The 17567-nt window shown below is 45.2% G+C and overlaps 1 long non-coding RNA gene across 1 annotated transcript in view; it reads left to right on the top strand.

Annotated features, from left to right (window-relative positions):
* LOC107052861 overlaps positions 1-11996 on the top strand; it is a 331879-nt gene extending 319883 nt beyond the window's left edge. Inside the window, exons 15-17 of the long non-coding RNA XR_005858753.1 lie at positions 2551-2681; positions 3914-4024; positions 7600-11996. This is a non-coding gene — a long non-coding RNA (uncharacterized LOC107052861). The remainder of the gene's footprint in view (positions 1-2550; positions 2682-3913; positions 4025-7599) is intronic.
* The last annotated feature ends 5571 nt before the right edge of the window (positions 11997-17567 follow it).

The raw sequence follows: 17567 nt of genomic DNA, 5'->3' as shown, positions 1-17567 counted from the left end.
GTTCCAGTGCTTCACTACCATTATCATAAAAAATGTTTTTCTTGTATCCAGTCTAAATCTTTCCCAGTGTTTTCCTTCCCAGTGTTGTCATTTCAGGCCCTTTTTCCTTTTTTGGTTTCATTATTTGTATATTGATTTGTATTCCAAGTGTCACAAGGAAGTGGATTTATAGCTCTTAAGATGGTATCTAATAAGGCAGGTTTTCTCCAGCCAGGTCACATTTTCCTTTGCTCAACCCTAAGGTACCAGCCAGGACCCACTAAAGGAAAATAAAGTCTTGCTGGTAGATGTCTAACTTGAACAAACTATTTGGAAATATTATATTCTGGGGATGCACACTGGTCCCATTTTTCAGCCCCAGACATCCTGCAGATTCTCTCAGTCGGTCTCTCTGAACTGGCAAATGTTAAGTTAATCCTAAAAATCCTTGTTTCTTAACAAGCAAAATATGTGGCATCTCAATGGAAATTTAATGAGAGGAGTCTGAGGAGCAGAGCTGACAAAGCAGTGACCTTTCCTCCATGGTCAGTCTGAGCAAGTCTGTTCTGAAATGCTGAGATTAATGAATATGTTGGTTCCAGCCAAGAAAAAAAGGGCGTTATTTTACCAGGATGCAAATTTCATAGTGCTGAACTCTTTGCTCGAGAGGAGCCCTGGGCTGAGCCAGCACGAGGAGCCATTGAATTATCTGCTGTTCTTAACACAAACGTACTTTGAGGTCGTGGCTGGAGCAATCTATCCAAGACTGAGGTTGTCGGTCTGATATGACTTAGAAAATAACTCAATGAAGTAGAGTACAAGCTCTCTGTATTAATTTCAGTTTGCAGCATGAGGTAATCTACAGATATTTTAATCAAAAGAAAAAGGATTATACAGCTATACTAATAAAGAAGAGCTGTTATTACTAGGAATTCTAAGCTATCCGTGTCCTGAATACCAAAATATTCCAATTGTAAGACCCATTGATCATGAAGTGCTGAAGCTTAGCCCTGCTAATGTAATTCCCTGTCTGCAATTTCTGCCCTGTTATATTTTCAAGATTTTTTTTGGCTGCTAAATTATCTGCCTGAACATGCTTTAGCCCAAAAAACAAAAACTCTCTGTAAAGTTCACTTGATGCCCGTATTTGTTGCAGTGTACTTCTGGGCTCAATGCTGGCAAAAGAGAGCATGGGATTTCTCTGGTGGCTTCGGAGCTTCTTTGCTGGCGGTTGGTACCTTGCAAGGGGAATCGATGCCACACCAGCAAACAAGGATTGGGTGTATGGAAGCATTGAATGGCAGGAAGTAAAATAAAAATCCCAGCCCGCAACTCAAACGAGAGCTGAGGTGAGGACACAAAAAAACAAGAGGCAGCCCTGAGATTAGAGGCAAGGCATTGAGGTGTCGTGCCAAGGGTGGAAGGATGAGGTGGCGAAAAAAAATCGGAAAAGAATTTTCATGTACAGACTTAGTGGAAAGCTAGCATGGGGACAACAATGATGGAGTGACTCACCAGCACAGAGACTGACCTCTGCCAGTGGGGCATCTGTACCAGAAAAAAAGGGATCCCTTTGCCTTCTTAGGGTCAGGCAATGTTAGGAGTTTAGGATTAGCCTTTATTTACTGCAAATTCCTCAGACCTTGTCAGAGATGGTGAGAGAGCAGACAGGAGGATCAGAGCACTGCCCTTTGGCCTATTCATCTCTCTGTACGAGTAGAGTAATTATCTTCGTAAACTCTACTTGGCTTTAGGCTGAGGCCTAGAAAATCCCCGAACATCCAAATTAATGAAATTACTAATGCATTCAAGCAACAAAATTGTTGGACTTGGGGCACAGTGAGTCAAGACTCCGTGTGCTGGCTGATGGAGAGGGAAAACAGCAGGAGGTGGTGCCCAGCCACAGAAATTGCTCCCGTATTTCTGTAAGGTATCCACGTGTCCTGCACATGGCTTCGTGTTCTGAATTCCTAAATAAGCACAAGGTTCGCGGTTCTGTGGAGATGATCTATGGGAGCATGTCGGAGTTGCACCACGTGCCCATTCTCTTTAACAAGTTTTGGTTCCGTGCATTAAATCACTTCTGTTTTATGCATCTAAAAGGAAGTCATTTGGGTGCAGCAGGTCATTGCCAGGCACAGCAGTTTCTGTGGCAAAAGTGGCTTTTTTGGAGGGGTCTCACAAAGAGTAATCTGTTCTTTTAAAGTGCTAATCGTTCCATCTGAGCTGATGTGAGTATCCTAACCACCTTTCTATTACACCCCATTACCCACATACATAACTCTGGTCAGGAAAAGTCAGCTTTCAGCAGCTAGTAGCAATTCATTTTTGATGCAAGCAGAGTCCATGCAGGTTTGATGTGCAGTTTCAGCAAGGTAACAGGAATTAAAGGGCACCATCTTAAACTGATGAGGCACTTAGATAGCAGGATTCTTAATATTACAGTGTAAATAATCTCTTACCACTCCATTAAATGAGAGGCTTTCAGGGCATGCAGCTATTGTTAATGATCGCCTCCTAATCCTGACATTCACGGCTTGGTAATTCAAGGTCTCCTGGTGATTCTTGCAGAACACAGCTGTTTGCAATTGCATGGGGAAAGCTGTGCTGGGCTGAAATGCAAAATGAGGCCAATGTGTCCCCACGGTCGCTTCTTCAGGATACTTCTTTGTCCCACTTGGAGACAGAAGCTCCTGCTTAAGGTGAGGAGGGAAAGACTTTCCCAGTTTTAGCGAGAAAGCCTTTTGGCAACAGATAGAAATGGCTCTGTTATTGACACAAAGCCACGTTCAGGTGATCTTGACTTTTGTAAGATGTTTAACTGCTACTGTAAAGGCTTAATTCAGGCACTATCAGCAATCCCAACATGCTTTTTTTTTCTTCTGCAAAGAAATTAAATAATTATGTGAAGACAAGTTAAATTCAGCAAATATTTGCACTGCTCTAATTCCTTGGGAGGTACTGTGGCTGAAAGCAGTGCAGCAGTGGGAGAAAGCTGATAAATAGTATTCATTTAAGCTTGTAATTAAAGAAAAAAAATCTCTTCATCTGATACTTGGAATGCCTTCACACAGATGGTCAAAATTTACAGCACATCTTGTGGGTGCTCTTCGCCATGCAGTGACAATTGCAGGGCCTTTGCTTCTGAAGGAAGACAACTGTCCCCTCCTCACAGTGAGCTGTGGCATCGCTCCTCACTTTTCTCCAAGCCCAGCTCTTGTTGATGTGACCCCACAGTGGCTCGCTGAGGCAGCAGCAATGCAGCAGCCCAGCTCAGAGCCTCAGCTCATGGCAGCAGAGGGGTCCCATCACTGGTAGTTGAGTGTGCTCTCCTCCCCTCCAAATGATTAGCTTCTTCATTGCCTCCATGGAGCAGGGTCCAATTTGTGTGCAACACTGCTGGCTTTGTAAAGCCTGATTCTATATATGTGTTTATATACACATTTTGTCAGGGTCCTACACCACATTGTTATCTCGAGATTGGAGAGATTTTTGTTCAAAGGGTGGACTATTTGGTGAATAAAGAATTGACTGGATGGTCACAGCCAGAAAGTTGTGGCTGTATGTCCAGGTGGAAGCCAGTGGCAAGTGGTGTCCTTCAGCCACCGCTTGGGACGAGTGCTCTTTAACATCTTTTTCAGTGACATAGACAGTGGGATCAAGTGCACCCTCAGCTAGTTTGTCTGCTGAATAACCACAGCTGTGGTTGGCTCTTCATCCTGGCCTGGTCCCAGGCTAGGAGGGTCCCTTTGGCGACATACCAACAGCTCTGTGTGCTGCCAGCCTGCTGTGCCCTCCCTGCCTCAGGAAGAGCCACAGTCTGGTCTCAAAGGTGCATCCTCGTTGGGAGGAGCTAAAAGGTGTCTAAAATTAGTGGGATCTGGTCTGTAAAACGCTGTATGTCTGTAAATTCACACGGTTTTGTTTTTTACAGTAACCCTGGGGACTTGGATCAGACATCATTAAAAGCAGTGGGGCAGCCAGCCCATGGGGAGGCAGTGGCAAATGCGGTGCGAATGATCATGTCCTGCATGGGACAGACCAGGTGAGAATATCAGCAATGATTTTAAATCCACTGCCAGTGTTTTATGCTTAGCTGCTGCTTGGTTTTTCTGCCTTTGTTCACTCCAGACAAATGTCACTCATTTCTGAATTAATAAAAAGCTTATTCTAGAAAGCCGAGGCCGAAGGAGAAAGTGCACATGCTCTGCAAAAGGCAGAAAGGGTGAGAGGGAGCAATTATGAAATGTAAAAAATGACACACAACCTGTAGAGACCTAAATGCAGTGCTACATCAGTATTGCAATTATCCATTCTATTTTCAGCATTGCGTGTTTGGATTTAGTCACAAAACAAAAAACCCAATCCAATAGGATGTCCTGTGTAAACAGGGCTGGGCCAGGGCATATTTCCTGCTCTGCAAATGAGCAAAACATAGAAATGTGCTTATCAACTCTGCTTTTTTGAAGGAGGAGCTGAGCAGGAGTTCAGCCCCTGCTGGCAGGGAACTCCTCCTGTGCATGTCCCCCCCCTCTGCCTTTTGGAGTGTTTCTTGTTGTTGTTGTTGTTCTTTTTTTTTTTTTTTCCAAATGACTTTTGAGCTCTTCTGTGCCAAATGCTCAGAGCTGATGCTTCTCAGAGTCTCTGCTCATTAGGTGCTGGGGCAGAGACAGGGCCATGCCATGGCCTCAAGCTCCTTTGACAGATTGGATAACCTATTGCAGCATGCAGGAGGCAAAAGTCATGCAAGAGTCGTGGGCTTCTAAAAACCCCACTGAAAATTTTCTTCCCTTCGTCTTGCAAAATAGTTTTGGGTTTTCATTTAATATAGAAGGCAAAAGTATTTTCCTGTAATGAGAAATGCCTGTGTGATGACAGTAATCAGGAGAAGCCAGATTTTACCCTGCTGGAATTCATCCCATGCTCAGGAGCTGGGGTTTTTTTCATGTAAAAGTAAGGAGCAAAACTCTGCAAGCTGGGCAGTTGCATCTGCTGTCTCAGTGCCACACTGCCATGCCTGGGCCCTGTGGTGTGTTGCAAATAGGAACAAAGAGTCCTAAAAGAGCAAGAGAATATGAGTAGTTAGGATCCTGGCCTGACATTTTTGTGATTGCAGGGGAAGGCACGCTGGGGTTTAATTAGGCACAGCAGTGCTGCAGTAACACCAGGTTGGTCAGCTGTCCCTGCAGTGGGGAGCAGTATGCCTCAGTGCTGACTGAGGGAGCAGCAGCAGTGGCACCCCCCGAAAACTGCTCTTCTTTCACTTCCATAAAAGCCACATCGATCAGCTCAATCTGTTCCACCTTGTTGTTACAGCTTAGTCTCTCATGTATGGAGCCCCAGTTAGTTTGATTACTAGATCTTCTGAGTTCCCAAATCTTTAAAATTTTCTTATGCATTGTCAAATTTTTGCTACAGTAATAATTTTAAAACTCTAAATTGTCTATAACCGATGAGGCTGAGATACAGTTGGATTTTCCAGCACTGGGGAACTCTGTGTAGAAAAACAAACTGCAAGAATTGCTTTCCCCCAGCCATTCCTACAGAAATGCAAGGTGGAAGGCAGGTACCTCTTCATGGTTTGGGTGGAAGGATCAGGTTTTGAGTTATCACAGTGCGATACATATGAAACTGTTTGATCTGCTTAGCTGTGAGCAGTGTGGCAATGAGGCATTTCACTGTATCAGAGTTAGAGGCTCATAAATTTTAGCTCCAGCACTTCAGGTGTTTTCCATAGTACCTTTGGGCATCAAATTCAGCAAAAGAGTTTGGATATTAGGAAGAAGTTCTTCCCAGAAACAGTGGTGAGGCATTGGAACAGGCTGCACAGGAAGGTGGTGGAGTCAGCATCCCTGGATGTGGCACTGAGGGTCATGGTTAGAGGGAATGGTGGGGATGGGTCAACAGCTGGATGTGATGATCTTAGAGGTCTTTTCCAGCCTCAATGATTCTATGGGTCTATGAAATAGTGAGCTCATGATCAGTGTAAAAAGTTTTTAACTGCAAGTTCAGTGCATAGATGTACTTTCTGTGCAAGTTCCAGCTGACTGCTTTCTTCCAAGGGAGTCAGCGCAGTCTGTAGCCACAGCCACAGCCTGTTGGATGCTGGCTGCCTTTGGAAAGACCTGGAGAACAAGAAGAACGTGAGCAAACAGCAAAACTCAGGCATCAAGAGCCTTTTTGAGAAAGCTGCCTACCAATGGATGGGTTGTGCAGCTGCAGAGCCCTTGGACACCCACAGAGATCGTAGACAGTATATTTGGGTAGCAAAAGTCAGGCCGAGGCTCATGACTTCTTGCTTGGGAGAACTGTTAGCCTCAGAGCTAGCATAACTCAGAAAAGTATAATTTTGTAATTAATTGTAACAGTGAGGAACATGGAGGAGAGTTTTGGTGTCTCAGTTGAAGTACTGCAGTGTGAGGCTCTCTACCATCCAGAGCCTCAGTTTCTATCCTCCTGTAGGAAAATGTCCTTCAGCAAGTCACCTTATAGAGGGTGAGCTGGGCTGAAGGACACAGCAAAGCCAAGAGCTGAGATTGAGCCAGGAACAGGAGCAGTGGGTAAAAGCCTAATTCATTCACTGAGGATGCTTTCCTATCTAGGAGTATAATGATAAAAGAAATGCAATGTTCAGGAAAAATGCATTAGCTGGTGGAGCACTTGAGTGAGCTATTGCTTATGCTTTCACACAATACCGGTGTACAACAGATAGAGTCTCCCTTTCTTTGATCTCCAAGGCTTTCCCATCTAGCAGACTGCTGCCACGCCTTGCTGCACAAAGCATCCATGTCCCAGCCCCTGCCCTGCCAGGAGATGACCCACCCCCTGCTCACAGCACCGTGTTAATCACAGACTTGTTGCATAGCTGCAAACGGTGCCAGGATTTACAATCTGGCCGTGCCAACACCTAGAAGCTGCAGCAGGTCCCAGGTTACCTGTAGGGAGCAGTGCTGAGACATTCTGTGTCCGCTGCTTTAATAACCGTGTTAGTCTTTTCAGAGAGCACGGCCTAAATATTCAGCACTGAAATTCTTGCAATGAAAACAACAGTGAAAAAAACCTTCAACAGTTGTTCCTTTTTGGTTCAAAAGCAAACAAACAAAATATATGCAGGAGCTCTCCATTGGTGTAATTCATTTAGGGAGGGAGGAGTGGCACAGAGCCTTTCAGTGAGCTTGAGAGATCCCTGTTGTGTGTGTTGGGATGTAAGCCATCAGGCCCCGACCCGAGTCTTGCTGCAGGACACGAGATGCATAGCTGTGCTAGTGCTGATCAAACTTGTCCTCTGCTGGAGTCTGGGAGCCACAGCCCAACCCTTGCTGGCTAGAGAGGGCCATGCAGCCGTGTAGGATCCTGGAGGACACATCAGAAAATGAGGGAATCCCCTCTGTCCTCTCACTGGAGACAGCAGTTGAGGTTTGTTCTGATATCAGTCCTTAACAAACCGCTCTTGCACGTGTTCTTTGTATTAAGTGATTGTGCCTCTTCATCCTGTCACTGGCAGCAAGGAAATTCAGCCTCCACGTTATGGGAGCAATGGCGTGTGCCCATCTAGATGGCTTTCAGATGAGAAGTCCAGAAATGTTTCCCAGGTGTTTTAAAAACTTATCATCCTTTCAGTGCCAATTTTGAGAGCTATTGAAGGAAGAAACTGCTCCAAGCAGATTACCAAGGTGACAACGAGTGCAGCTGTGGATTTACTCAGCTAATCAGGAAACACTTCCTTGCTGCAGAGTGGGGAAACTGAACTGTGCTGCTGAACAGGTGATGTGCAATCCTCCACTGTCTGTCTGCATCGCCACAAGCAGGGCTGTGCCCTGAGATTGCATTGCTCTTGCATGCCTTGCACTGCTCTACCTGCCCCTGCTTCAGGGAGGGAAGGAGCAGAGCCTGCCAGCACTTCTGCAGCAAAAAGCGGTGCACTCTCTGGCTGATAATTTCCCTACTGCTGTTGATTTGTGTCCTGGGCTATTGTTTTCTATAAAATGAGGTATTGAGCTGCTTCCGAATCATTTTTATGCTGTGTGTTTGACTCTTTCAGGAAGCCAGCCCTCCTAAGAGTCATTAGTACAGGGTAAAGCCTCTCTGCCACCACAGCCTGCTGCAGTTAAGTCAGAGAGAAACACTACTTATTTCCTTGGCGTGAAACAAATTCCTTGTGACGGAGCAGCTGATGAATTCAGGGGTTTATCAAGATCAGAGTGAAGGTTTGGGGGGGATATAAGTATCTTTGAAGTTGCAGTGTAACATGTCTGCAAAGCTCAGTGTTTAAAGTGAGACGCTGTGTGCAGTCCTTAGATCCTCTTGTGCTGGAGATGTTGTCAGTCCAAGTAGCACTTGATGTAAGTGGTACGTTCTTGTGGCTCACTGCAGCAGAAGCAGGAGACTCTGCTTCTCTTGCTATGTGTTATTTGAACAGTCATCATCTCAATATGAAGGGCAACTTCCCCACTCCACTTTCCCTGCCTATCTCTCTTGAAATCTTGTAGCCCTCAGTCATCATGCTCCAGTCTTCCTTGGGTGAGGATACATAGAAGGGATTTGTTTCTACAGGGGAGATGGAGTGGAGGAAAAGTTGAACAGCATGGATAAGTCAGGGCTCTGGACAGATGGTTGGATGTGATACTGCTCCCGTTCTAGTTGGCTCTGAAATAGTAGAGGGGCTTAGTAAGGAGGGTGAGAAATGCCTGCACATCATTATTTTTCAGTAATTCTCCTATAACTTCATGCGTGGAGACTTTTGGGTCTCTCTCACTCTACTGTGGAGGTGGAACATGCTCTCACAAATCCTAAAATGAGTGTGCTATCAGCTGAAATTGGGAGGAGAGATGTAGTTGTGGTAATTTAGAGTTGTGATATTATTTAGAGTTTCTGGACAGAAGAATAGGGTTAGCCCATTCTCTGGGTGCAGGTATTGCAGAAACAAACACTGTGCTGTAAGCTTAACATGTTTGAAGCTTAACCTGTGCCCCTGTGAGACGTCTCTACAGTGAATCTGTCAGTTTTCAGAAGCAAAATATCTTGTCCATCAACAGCTAGGGGTGAATTTTCACACATTTCTCTTAATTCTCCCCAAAATTGTTTTAATTACCTTGAAGATATTGTCCATTTCTTCAGACCAGTATACATAGATTTATAGGAATTTCTGAGTGAGGATTGTCCTTACGAACCTGTGGGGTCCTGACGTTTGAGCACCATTCCTGTAACTGGCAGAGTGGTGATGTTTTGTGCTGGGATGTGATTTATGCAGAGATCGGTGTCTCATTTCTGAATCTGTTTGGGCATAGAAGCTCTTTCCAAAGAAGGTCTAGTTGCTGAAGAGATCAGTGAGGTTTATATTTGGAGCAGTGCCTCGGGAACTGATGGGGATCGGCAGAGCTTTGCAGGAAAATCTGCCCACTACCCGATCGCATTTGTCTGCCTTTAGCAAAAGCTATCAACTTAATGCTAATTTAAATTGTCACTTAGGCATCTGTAGGTATAATTACATAAAGCACTGTGCATTAAATTGATTCCAAATCCACGTTTGGATGTACAGCCTTCAGAAAGACTACATATGGTAGCCTATTTCCAACATACGTTGGCCATTGAAGATCCAAAATCATTACACACCCTCTTTTTTTTTTTTTTCTTTCTTTTTTTTTTGCTCGAAAAAGCAACACTCTAAATTTACACCAGGTTAGTAATACTTTGGTAACAGTTCAGCTCCTACAGTGTCCCATCAGTGTGTTTGGGAGGGGCTGCCCTCATTTTGCTGACAGATCCCAACTCTGCGGATTACATGAGTAAATTGTGCCGGATACATGAAAGCTCACAAACGAATTCAAACAGAAGCTCCTTAAATCTTTGTGTTACATGCTGTAATTAATCATTGCTGCTATGTAACACCTGGAGCCCAGCAGGACACCAAATGCAAAGCAGGTCAGCCAGAGCCAGCCTAAAACTTGTGTGGAAAGCAAAGCCAGAAGGGAATTCTTACCTGTCTGTGCCTTGCTCCTATATTTCCAGAGTTGTGTTCTTATTTTATCATGCAAAGTGCAATTTTAGAAGTACAACTTGAAAGAGAAACAATTTCAGTCACCCAAAGCTCCCAGAGTGGATCTGGTCTGAGCGTGTCCCGTGAGGGCAGCCCTCCTGTCCCTCACTGAGGAGTCAGCAGTCATGTTGTACAGGGAGATTCACGTGGGGTGCTCTGCTGCTGCTGAGGTAGTTTGCAAAAGGGAGATAGTAGTTGTCCTTGACAACTCTGCAAATTTGTCCTTGAAAAAAATGCTAATTCCTAGTTCCGGCTCTCATTGCAACTCCCGCAGCACTCGGTACATTTTTTGTTTTCCATTTAAAAGCCTTTGCAGGTCATCTCCCCTTGTTTCCAAACATCCCAGCCACCCTGCAGTTCCCCAGGAGGTTCTGCAGCTGAGTGCAGCATGTCAGGGATGTCCCAGGGCAAACAGGAAGGGACAGAGCCTCAGAGGATCCCTAAACATGAGCGATGGATGCACAGAGCCCACCAAATGGGAGACATGTCAGATTCACTGCCTGTCACTTTTCTCTCTTCAGTATCTCCTTTAGATATGTGTTACTGTCCTTAAAGCCCCTTAAGGCTTTAAGATTCGCCTGAATTTGCTTGCCAAAGTCCTGCTTCTGAGATGTCTCTTCTTAATTTCCTCACAGTCCTGTGGGTTTCACAGCCTAATATATTTTTAAATCCCTCCTTTGACATTTGACACTGTTTCACTGTAAGTTCTCCTCCCAAATCCCAGCTCCTCAGGGGTGAAGATGCTCTGGGTTTGTGGGTGAGACATCAGGTATTGGTGGCTGTTAGTGAATGGCTCTTCAGAGATGTTGTCAGATGGCTCTGCCTCTCTCGCTCTCTTTTTGTAGCCCAGTCTTGTTTTACTTGGATATTTTTGCTCACCTTTCCCTTGTCTTTTGGGGTCCTTCTTAGAATTTGGATATTTCATTGTTTCACTCTGTTTATAAGCAAAAAGGCAGCTATCACTTGGAGTTCAGCCCTGTGTAGTCAGGAGAAGCAGCAGCTGGTGCTGGAGGAGGCCTCCTGAGAGGCTGAAAGGAGAGATGGGCCTCCACAGCTGACTTTTGGCTGCTCTTTACACTGATGGGCTTTGGTACCAACATGGAGACAACTCTTGGGTGACACCAAGCTGTGTGATGTGGTCAACATGTCTGAGGGATGGGATGCCATCCGGAGAGACCTAGACAGGTTCGAGCACTGAGCCCAGGTGAACCTCATGAGGTTCAACGAAGCGTAGTGACCCTCTGCTCTGCTCTGGAGTACTGCATCCAGATATGGAGTCTTCAGTACAGGAGAAACATGGAGCTGTTGGAGCACGTCCAAAGGAGGGCCACAAAAATGATCCAAGGGTTGGAGCATCTCCCCTGTGAGACAGGCTGAGAGAGCTGGGGCTGTTCAGCCTGGAGAAGAGAATGCTCCAGGGAGACCTGAGAGCAGCCTTTCAGAAGCTATAAGAAAGAAGGGCACAGACTTTTTAGCAGATTCTGTTGTGAAAGGACAAGGGGAAATGGTTTCAAACTAAAAGAAAGGAGATTTAGATTGGATATAAGGAAGTTTTTACAGTAAGGGTGGTGAATCATTGGAGCAGGTGGCCCAGAGCGGAGGTGGAAGCCCTGTCCTTGGAGACATTCAAGATCAGGCTGGACGGGACTCTGAGCAACAAGGTTTAGCTGTAGGTGCCCCTGTTCATTGCAGGGGGTTGTATTAGATGGCCTTTAAGGGTCTCTTCCGACTCAAAGGATTCCATGATTCTTACAGGGTTTCCTTGTGAGACATCCCTTTCTGCCCAGTCTTTCTCTGCTGATGTTGTTCCATTGGCATGGCAGCAGGTGACGTGATCCAGGTGCTCTTCACTGAATGGCCAGTCCAATGCTATGGTGCTACCATCATCTGAGTTTTGTCCTTTCTCTGATACTGCTGTGCAGAGCAACACACGGGTGCAACGCGTGGCAGGGAGAGGGTTTCATCTGTTGGCATGGTTTGATGTTTAATACATAAGGCAGAACCCCAAGCACTTGATCACTATGTCAGGGTAAGCCGCAGCGGAGCATGTTGACAGCAGCACAGCGGCTACATGACAGCCAGAATCAATCTGCTGCACGCGAGGGCTTAATACCTCCGTCGGCAATGCTGCCATGGAGCTGAGCCCAGCCTGCGCCGAACTTAATCCTTGATCCGAGGGAAGCGCCAATGCTCGCTCTGTGAGGGCTGGGCACTCCGTGACAATGCTCTTGGCGAGCATTCAGGGTGGCAGCCCCTCACTCAGTGCTCGCCCCCTGCTATGCAGTGAGCTGATGAGGGATTTACAAGAAAAATGGTTACAGTGTCTTTGTTGGCCTTGTGTAAATGAACCCCACAAGAAGCTTGCCTCAGGGGGCTGCTGGTGATTTTTTTCTTAATAAAGAGTAGCAAAATGTTTTCGCTTTATAATTACGCTATTAAGACAGCTCCAAGGGAAAGATAAATATTGGATTGATAGTTAACTAGCTGTTGCTAAAATCATATGTCCATGTATGTTTAATACCACTTGTGCCTGGTATGGATATGCCATTAGCAAACCATTCAGTAGTTCTGTATCAGCCTTAGCATTAGGGCTGTGTTTGATCAGCTCACACCCCCAACGGCATAAAGGAAAAAAACAGGTTAGGCTGTAGGCAGGAAAGGGAAGTCAAGAACGAGGCAGCAAACAATCAGCACCTGGGCTCTGTAGCATAAAAGTGTGGGGAAAATGACTTAATAAAGAAATCATAGACTCATTAAGGTTGGAAAAGGCCTGTAAGATCACCATGTTTAGCCATCAGTCCACCCCCACCATGTCCCTCAGTGCCACATCTACACGGTTCTTGAACACCTCCAGGGGTGGTGACTCCACCACCTCCCTGCCCATTGTGTACTACTGCTGGCCTCCAGGGGGAAACACACAGACCCAGTACAAGTAGGGAAGACAAAAGCAAAGAACTGGAAAATCCATGCTGCTATACAGAGTTAGTGTGCTTAACTCTTCCCAACCCAAGTCTATAGGTAGAAATAGGCCAGTCCTGGTATATTTGGGCCAGCAGCTTTTGAACAAAAGCTCCTAATAGTTCTGGCTGGATGCAAGGTGTAGCCTCATTGATTTATCATAGCCAACACTATTTTGTAGAGCATACAGTTGCTTCAGCCCAGTTGTCTGCCATGCAAGTTGCCATTAGCTGAATGGCATTGGCAAGCAGCAACGTCAGCTCTAAGAGCTCCAGGTTGCAGCAGGCAAAGCACTGTCTGCAACGCTATGCGGGCACTGAGTCCTCCAGGAGGTCAGCTCTCCCTGTAACACTACAGATGTCCCTCATGCTGTTCATCCTGCCTGCTAGCTTTTCATTTACCCAATTGCTGAGATGTTCCTCATGCGCTTTTATAATATTCTGTTTGAATATGACTCTCATGCAGGCTTTTTTTTTTTTTTTAAATGCAGTACTTTGAGGTGTCTTTGCTTGTCTAACACTGCTGTTGGAAAAAAAAAAACCCAAAACAACAAAGCCTAATGTGGGCAGTGTCAAAGGGTAGGCATGTGGCTAATTTGAGAACTCTAATAGTTAAAAACATAAGATCTTCTCTTCCAAATTTGGTAAAATGAGCATGAAGCAATGAGTTTTGTCTGTTGTAAGTTGTCTCCAACAATAACCTCATTAGGCAGTGAATTTCAATGTATTTTTTTTTTTCTGCAATGCTTCTGAAGGTGTGGCATTTTTTATGTTCTCTCTATGTGCCCTTTGCAGTGAGACTAGTTATTTTAGAGACATTTTATGATACAAATCAGAAGCAGTTCAGTTATTTTGCTTTTTCTTCTTTAATTTTCTTCAGCTCCGCTAAAGCAGTTGTACTGATATTGAAGTTTTCTGTGCATGAAATAAGGAGTGTGTGTGCATTTCTATTGTACTGGATTGCTCTAGCTGTGTTTGGCTCTGCTGCAGCATCTTTGCAGCTCTCTGTCTTAATTCCATTACTTTGAGCTGCAAGTATAGAATCAGAATCACAGAATTGTTTGAGTTGGAAGGGCCATCTAGTCCAAGCCCCTGCAATGAACAGGGACACCTACAGCTTGATCACATTACTCAGAGCCCCATCCAGCCTGACCTTGAACGTCTGCAGGGATGGGGCATCTACCAGTAGTGCTGCAACTTCAGAGGATCAGATATCCTGGTTGCTGGAGTTTTCTGTTTCCCTCTGAATGGGCTTTGAAGGTGTCCTACTCTGACTGAGTTACCCACCTTGGTTGTTCCATGTTGTGTGGGGAAGGAGCAGAGTCCCTCTGTGTCCTGGAGAGTGCAGAAAAAGTCTGGTTGTGAGAGGGCAGGAGGAATGTTGGCTGCAGGTCATGGGCAGAACTTGCCTGCACTGGGCTGTGCTCTAGTTTGCACCTTCAGTCCATTACCGGTTGAGGTTTGCCCTTGAATTTCCCTAAAGACCGTACTGGAGCACCCTGCCGGGAGGCTGATATTATTACAAAGGCTTTTAACTAATTCTATTCAAGCTTTAAGAGAGCCATAAACTCTGCCATCTGCTTCAGAATCAGCCCCAGCCCATTGCTGGTGTGATGGGAATCACTCCCTCGGTCCTCACTGCCTGCATGGTAGCAGACCGGGGTGGGATTACGCTCAGTGTAGACGGAGGAAAGGTCCTGCAAGCAGGGCAGCTGTCCATGCTCAGATGGCATGAGTGGGCAGCCACTTTGTGGTAGGTGAAAGCAGCCAGTGTCCCACATGGTCCTATAAATGCTCACACTCTCCTTCCTACGTGTGCTGAAAAGGCAGTTCTAGCTCCTTATTCCTCTCTAAACCGAAACAAATGGGAAAATGTAGTGACTTGATATCATGCTTATTTGTAGTAAAAGTTAAGGATCCTGTTAGTATGCAATAGTGGCATGCAGTGTGCAGCCTGAACATGTATTATTAATGTGACGTATACAGCTGTAGTTCTAGAAAATAACATTAGGTTGGGGTTGAGCTTACGGGTAAATCACACCGCTGGGATTGTGTAGCCCCAAAGAAATGCACACCAGGGAATTTAAATTCAAACCTAAATTTGTTTCTAACACTTTAAAGAGAACCACAAAGATGTTAAGACATAGAAATGCAAAAATAAGTACCTAAGCCACCTTAGTTCTGTCCTGAAGCAGCACTGAGTAGAAACATTGATTTGGGGCTAATCTTTTCTCAGTATTTATTCTCCGATTGAATTGATTTAGTCATGGTTACTTGTCTAGTTTGTGTTGAAGGCATAATCACAGTAGTTAGCTTCAATCCCAAAATAGAGGTGGAAGAGAAAAGGTTGTTTTGAGCCACCACTATCTGAAAAAACCTTGCTTTCCAGATTGCCAAGCTTGCTTGCTGTTTCCTTCAGCCTCAGTTCAGAGGGAAGCAAAACTTGCTCTAGAAGATGAAAAAGCAACCTTGATAGGAGCAGTGTGTGCCGGATTATGAAGGCAGATACAAATACATAGACCCTCTCCATGCTGCTTTGCTGCAGCTCCCAGGAAAGCAACGAGGGCTGTGCCTGGGGTGCTGCAGCACCCATTCCTTAGAGGGTGACTGCTCTTCCTAATAGGAGGAGTTACTCCTGAGTTTATTCACCTCCACGTCACTATATTGCCCCTCAGACTCTCTGTCTATTTTAAGATACTCTGTTGCGCAGATAATTAATTAGGAATTTTTCTTTGTTTTCTTTAATATACAGAAGACTCTGACACATAAAAATATCATGGGTAATCATGCAATAGCCTCTCCTCTTTCTTTTCTTTTCATTTCTTTTTTTGTTTTGTTTTGTTTTGTTTTCATTTTTATAACACCTAAAGGAAGGTTTAGGGAAGCAGTATCATCTTTAGAGCATACAGTAGCCATCTACTGCCAGAAGACACATGCTACTGCATCATCTCACAGCCATTCCATTTGTCTTTTTGCCCTCTCCCTGTGTCCGGAAGGTCTGCCTGCCCTGCACTGCCTGAAGCTATTGCAGATGTGACCACTGTAACCTGCCCCAGGAAGGCTGCCAGGCAGCTTCTAGTGCTTTCCTGCAGACGAATCAGAGCTGGGGATATTAATTATGATGGAATTTTGTGAGGCTTAGGAAGCAGATGAGAGTCCTCACATGCTAGTGTGGTCCTAGAGATGGACAGTCCAGGCTCAAAAGGCTATTTCTTTCAGTATTCATCACTTACAAGTCAAGATACTCAGTAAGCAGGAGATTCCCTTGATAGCTGCCTGGCCAGGGCAAGATGAGACACTTTCAGACAGCAGGCTGTAAATAACACAAGGTAGGAATTCATGATCTGCTTGACACAGGATATTCAGTAGAGGTTATATAAAATTCCACCTGCCTTGTGGATCACCCCTGCACTGGAGCCTGTATTTGGATGCATTTTTCTCCTTCCCCAGCACAAGCACAGCTCTTTTCCCATACCTCCATCTCTTACTGAGTCTTCTCCCACACACTGTATTTGTGGCAAGGAAAGGCAACTCAAAGACACACACAGCAAATAAGGTCTGCTTAATACACAGATGAATGCCAAGGATCAAGCACACGGAGTATATGAAGACTTCAGTGAGTGCCTGTCAAGCAGTGTGGTCATTGGGCACTGCTGGTACCTCCAGAGAGTGACAGGAAAACAGAAATGGAGTGAGGCTCACCCATCTTCTGCTGCAAGGTTAATACTTCCATCAAAACCCACTGATCATCCAAAAGCCTCTGAGTTTCCCCATGAAATCTCTGGGCTTCTCAGTCTCAGTACCTCAATCTAAAATGATTTCTTCTGCTTCTAAGGAGTGGGACTGAATTTAGATCTGCAGGTTTCCAGAACTGTGGTCCTGGAGCCCATAGACCCTTCTACCCTCCGTAGACACTACCTTTCTTCACATGCCACATCCCAAGGCACGTACAGGTGTGAGTCGGATACTGCATTTACAAAAGCACAGGATCTGGCTCCAGCTGAAGCAGGACATGGTCAGATTTGCTGCTAAATTCTGTGCAGGAGGGTTGCTCTGATTTTTTACAGTACTCTGGTTACTGAAATCACGTATTCTCTGTCCTCAACATTTTAATACTTATTAACACCATCTTTAATGCATTCTACTTTCATGAATCACACCCTGAGGTGTCTAATTTTTTTTGCTTTGATACCGGCTTCTGGATTCCACTTCAGGAGCTGGGTACTTAAATCCCAAGCAATGCAATGATGAAATCACACTTGAGTGCAACTTAATCTCTGCTGTGAAAATCCTTTGTGCATGGGGAAAAAACACTACCATGAGTGTGATTGCTGCAAAAGAGCTTGAGCTGAGTTAGGAGGGCCAACCTACATGCTAGCCTCTTCCAGCAACAGAGCATATAGGCAAGAGCAGGAACAGGACAAACATTCGTGATGCTTCTCCCAGAATATTAACAAGCCTATTTCAGTCAAGGGTTCGCAGCTTTGAAGTGGTTTGCCTATGTGTTAACCTCCATGAGATTTCCAAGTTCTTGTGCAGTCCAAGTGCTGATCTTGAATTCTGCAAGCACTTGCATGCCAGCACCCTTGGGCAAG

Source organism: Gallus gallus, chromosome 3 (assembly GCF_016699485.2).
Source record: "Gallus gallus isolate bGalGal1 chromosome 3, bGalGal1.mat.broiler.GRCg7b, whole genome shotgun sequence".
Lineage (NCBI taxonomy): Eukaryota > Metazoa > Chordata > Aves > Galliformes > Phasianidae > Gallus > Gallus gallus.
The sequence above is the reverse complement of the archived record's forward strand: the minus strand, read 5'-3'. Positions and strand labels throughout refer to the sequence as shown.